The sequence below is a fragment of the Hyperolius riggenbachi genome, chromosome 12 (assembly GCF_040937935.1).
Source record: "Hyperolius riggenbachi isolate aHypRig1 chromosome 12, aHypRig1.pri, whole genome shotgun sequence".
NCBI classification, from domain to species: Eukaryota; Metazoa; Chordata; class Amphibia; order Anura; family Hyperoliidae; genus Hyperolius; species Hyperolius riggenbachi.
Window position 1 is genome coordinate 222,051,146 of NC_090657.1, and position 6,000 is coordinate 222,057,145.

Consider the following 6,000-nt stretch of genomic DNA (forward strand, 5'->3'; position numbering starts at 1 on the left):
ATTATGGCCCTTGTGGGTGGGTATTTGCCGGGAAGGCGGGGTCAGTGAGCTTCAGTGGGGTTCAATAATGGCCCCATGTATGTATCTTCCATGTCATGTAGCTATACAGGCTCTTCCCATCCCCCCACAGTGATGTAAGCTCCGCCTAGCTTTCCCTGGTATGCACTCTGCAGGAGGGCAGCAGAATACCCCCTCACCCTGCAAAGTACACATATCTCAATGTAAGTTAGATCTGCTGACATCAAACTGACAAATGTGGATTCAGGTAATGGCTATAATGTAAACTGCACATAGTTTTATTACCAACTTTCAAAACTTTACATTTCTTTTCCAGGCATGACACAGAACAGATCGAAGCACTTACAGCGAAGTATCAGAAGGAAGATATCTGCACTCCTCCAGGTAATTAGCCAATATACATTATTGTATATAGGAGCCGTACGTTTCTTATAGTTAGAAAGCAGCAAAAAATGAAAACTACTCACACAATGGAAAAATCATTTGACAAATTATTATTATTATTATTATTATTATTTATTGTATTTATATAGCGCCAACAACACAAGTTTCAGACGTGTCATTAACTCACCTCCCCGGTGTTCATTAACTCACCTCCCCGGCTTTCATGAACCTCACCTCCCGGGATTCATGAACCTCACCTCCCGGGATTCATAACCTCACCTCCCGGGATTCATGAACATCGCCCCCCGGCATTCATAAACTCACCACCCGGCATTCATAAACTCACCTCTCGGCATTCATAAACTCACCTCTCCAGCGTTCATAAACTCACCTCCTGGGATTCATGAACCTCACCTCCCGGGATTCATGAACATCGCCCCCCGGCATTCATAAACTCACCACCTGGCATTCATAAACTCACCACCCGGCATTCATAAACTCACCTCCCGGCATTCATGAACCTCACCTCCCGGCATTCATGAACCTCACCTCCCGGCATCCATGAACCTCACCTCCCGGGATTCATAAACTCACCTCCTGGCATTCATAAACTCACCTCTCCAGCGTTCATAAACTCACCTCCCGGCATTCATAAACTCACCTCCCGGCATTCATGAAACTCACCTCCCGGCATACATAAACTCACCTCTCCAGCGTTCATGAACCTCACCTCCTCGGCGTACATAAACTCAACTCCCGGGATTCATGAACCTCACCTCCCTGGCGTTCCAGCGACAACAGCTGATTATTGCATGCAAATTCCTGCCTATGATAGTATTCAAAATCTGTTTTCGGATTGTTGGCGATATATATTTCCACAATGGGGATTTGGCTCTAGATCTGCATCTATGACAACCTGCAGAAAACACCCTATCATAGTGCAGCGGATATGTATGCTAGCTCTGGCACTTCAATTTATATTCACACACAAGAAAAATGCAAAGCCAGGCATTAATATTATTTATTATTATTGCGTTATATAGCGCCATTTCGTAGCACCGTACAGAGTAAAAACAAACATAGGTAAATAAAAATCCAAACAGTGGTACAAAATATAGAAATAGACAATATATACTGTACAATAAGCTATAGTGATAATTGTATGATTAACAACAACTTACAAGAAACAAAAGGTAGGGAGCCCTGGACATGTGAGCTTACAATCTAAAGACACGCACAAAGGCAAACCAATACTAGGAAAATCAATTGCACTAAAGGCCCATACACACGTCGGATTTTTCCGAACGACGGGTCGTTTGAACGTCCCGTCGTTCAGTCGTCCACAAGCCAAATCGGGCGTGTGTACAGACTGTCGTTCAGGTGATAAGACTGGTCTTGAGTGATCCGCCGGGACTTTCAAACGACCCGTCGTTCGGAAAAGTCGTGTGTGTGCGCATAGCAGAGGTGCTGCAGGAGATGGAAACAATTACAAGTTCACGCAGGTTTTTAATGCAAATGTATGCAGTTTGAAAATGGACTGGTCACATGCTGCTGTTGTGGCATTTTGATTGGTCCGCTCTCAAGCTGCAAACAGTTTTATGAAATTAGCATAAAACATTTGCATCATCTCAAAATGATTTGCATCTGGATGATAGTCACTCGCACCTAATGCAAACAGACACTGAGACTAGGTGCACACTTAGCAGAAACGCAAGCGTTGCAGAAAAAGTCTATGGTCCGCATGAAAAAACACAATGGCTATCATTCATAAAGGAGCTGTCGGTACAGGGAATTAGTGCGGGAAAACACCGCTGCCGGTGTTTTAGACTTCTGGGTGGGCATTCATAAAAAAACATCTAGGTGCGGTGGCAGTGCGGAGATTCCCCGAACTAGGCAGGCGGTAGGCTGGCGGTAGGCAGGCGGAGACACGGAAGCTGCCGAGTTGATACATTTCTCTGTGTTCCGCTCTGCTGCAGCTGCCTGGGAGGTCTGTGTGTCTCCATTCACTTGCATTGGTATCGCCACATCACAGGGAGCGGTACTTCCCGACCTCTCACCGCTTGCGGTGATCTTTATGAATAAACATTTTGCTACATTTGTTCCGATAATCACCGCACAAGGCGGTGATTTATCACTCTGCTCGGTATGTCATTTTTTTATGCGGAAAGAGCCTTTATGAATGCTGACTTTGCCGAGTGGTCGGTAAAGTCAGCTGTTTTTAGCATTCCCGCATGCGGAAATGCTTTATGAATGATAGCCATAGTGTGCGTTTTTAAAAACGCTGGTTTTGTTGCATAAATGTTCTAAAACGCATCAAAAACGCACATAATGAAAGTCGATGGGAACGCAATGGTATGCGTTTTTCTTTCATTGCTTTGTGGTGTATTTCCGCTTCTTGTTGTCTTCCTAGGGATTTGCATAAATCAAAATATTAAATCGCATTAGAAACGCATATGCATTTTGTAAATGCAAACCGCAAATGCATAAAAACGCACGCAAAACGCTAGAGAAATGCATATGTGAAAAAAATGCTAACGCACTAAAAACGCACAAAAAAACCCCAAACATAACAGAAAACTTGACCTTTTACGTTCTATCATGTGTGCATCCAGCCTCAAAGGACTTACCGTAGTAAAGTGATAGTGGAGCACGTCCTCAAGAATTCCCGTGATGTGCCTCGGTTGAACCAGCTGCACATTGGCTCACTTGTGAAATCGTAGAGAAGAAACCGGCACCATCAATGTAATTATATTATGCTCTTTTATTGGCACAGAACAGCTGACGTTTCAGGGCAACCGCCCCTTTATCAAGTTAAGCTGCTTGCCATCAAGTATACAGAATGACAATCAAACTCCTTTTATATCAAACATGGCAGACTTATAACCAATCACATAATGCAACAAACATCAGCCAATCCTGCAGTCCGTCCTCAGAGCGGACCTAATGGGAGACTATACTGGTTATGTTCTATAGGAGTGTTTAAATGTGGATCCTCCCCTTCCCCCCACACTTTCCTATCGCTGGAAAGCCAGGGCACACCTCACAACCAGGAAGCGTATGGCCCCACCGCCCCGCAGGTCGCCAGTCTGGTGGACTTGATAAGGAACTGGCCAACGTCACATGGGTAGGCGGAGCTTGCGCGCCGCCTCCCATGTTGTCCTGGTAACATCAATGCAAGCGGCGACGCGTCACCGCGCGCCGCACGCAATGACGGATGGAAGAGGGAGGTGTGCACTAGCCGCCCCAGCCAATAGGCAATAACCTGTATAAGTAAACAAACATATCATGCGGCCACGTATAATATTCCGCATAGCAGGCGTACATATTGTCATATGGCCAACCTAATCTGGGAACATAGCAGGATCATCAGAGGGGGAGGACGGAGAAGGAGGGGAAGGAGAGGGGGAACAAGGGAAAGGGGGGGGGGGAAGAAATGGGGGGCTGGGGGAAACAAGAGGCAGAGAGATACAAATTCATATTAATCAACTATTATCCATAGCGACATTTAAAGAAAAATGTCAATCAGAGTGATTACCATATTACTCACAATCACTACATAAGGAGGTGTTACACAAAAGAGGCATATGGATCAACTCATCAAATAAAAGGTAAAAGATCCAGCTCTCGGTTTAACCCCCGAGGCTCCATAGTATCAAGTTTTTTAATCCAAAAGGCCTCCCTGTATAGCAACCTCCTAACCCTATCGCCACCCCGCCTCAGGGGTGCAACCGACTTTCTTCGCATAAGCATGCGATTAGAGAATCTTTGACTGACCAGGCTGTGGTTTTTCATTTCCAACAGGCTGGCCATCAGGTCAGCCAGTTGAGATATATGATTATCAAGTCGGTTGCACCCCTGTGCCGGTTTCTTCTCTACGATTCCAGCCTCAAAGGAGGGATCGCATAAGTCCTCAGAAAATGCCCATGGACTGTGCTGCGGACGATTAGTGTACATTGAGTAATGCCTGGTACATTTGATGAGATTTTCTGGCAAATTTACTGTCAGATCGATTATTTCCAACATGTTCGATCTGAATGCCAATCGATTTTCGTTCACTTCTATGGAAATCGATCGCAAATCAGATCGGACATGTTGGAAATAATCGATCTGGCAGTAAATCTGCCAGAAAATCTCATTGTGTGTACCTAGCATAAGATGGGATGTCACATGTGCTGTGATTCTGTTGGCAGTATTAACCTTTCTGGCGGTAACCCCGAACGTAGTTCGGGGTAAGCCGCGCAGGAGGTTTTCTCAGGCCCTGCTGGGCCGATTTGCTTAATTTTTTTTTTCTGCACGCAGCTAGCACTTTGCTAGCTGCGTCAGCACACCGATCGCTGCTATCCGTCGCGCCGCGCCACCCCCCCCCCCCCAGACCCCGTGCGCTGCCTGGCCAATCAGTGCCAGGCAGCGCTGAGGGGTGGATCGGGACTCCCAATGACGTCGGGGGAAGCCCTCCAGGAAATTCCGTTCTTTGAACGGGATTTCCTGATCGGAGATCTTCGAAGGTGATCAAAGCGGGTGGGGGGATGCTGCTGAGCAGCGGCTATCATGTAGCGAGCCCTGGGCTCGCTACATGATTAAAAAAAAAAAAACTGCTGCGCTGCCTCCTGGCGGAATTTATTAGACCGCCAGGAGGGTTAACAGGAATACTTTAAACTGCAGTATAGTAATGTAACCACAAGATGTGATGATCTCTATGGTATAGTGATTTCCTGTATTCATTCTCTGTGTTCTTAGTAAGCTGCATTTCCTAATGGTGTTGTGTGTTTTATAACTGCACGTTTTTCTTTAGTAAAGAGTTCTAACTTGCTATACTGGGTGCCAGAATGCATTCTGATGTGCACACTGCACTAGATTTGTGTAAATAAATCAGTCTTTAGAAGTCAGTCAGTTAGGTGAATTGTGTGTGCGATATACTGTAGTTTATGGATGTTTTTTCAGTCTTCATAACAAGACCCATAAATTCTGGTCACCAATGTTGTTCAGTAAAAATAAAAAATCCTCAAACAATTATTGGGTTACTTGTCCACCCCAAAAAACAAAATTACGCAGCTTTGTACCCCCAATAGATATAATTAGACAGCATTCCCCCTAAAGTAGCATAGTAAAGTAGCAGTCCCGAAAACATAATAAGGCACAGTGTTCCTCCAAACAACATAACTAAGCAGAATGTCCCCTCAAAATCGTAATTAGGCAGCATGTACACCCAAACAACATAATTAGGCAGCACATCCCTCCAAACACCATAGTTAGACAACATATGCTCACAAACATCATAATTAGGCAGAATATCCCCCCCAGATATCATGAATATTATGCAGCATGTCACCCCCAAAAACATAAGTAGGCAGCTTATCCCCAGACTTTATAATTAAACACCACACCCCCCACACCCCCAAACAATATAATTAGGCAACATGTAGCCTCAAACAATACATCCTCCCAAACAACATCATTAGGCAATGTGTAGTTCTAAAATAACATGATTAACCAATGTGTAGACTGTAACAATTAGGCATTGTCTACCTCCTCCCACACCAAGTGATTTTACTAATTAGTATTTCTCTTTTTTTTTTAACCATTCAATTTTAATCATTC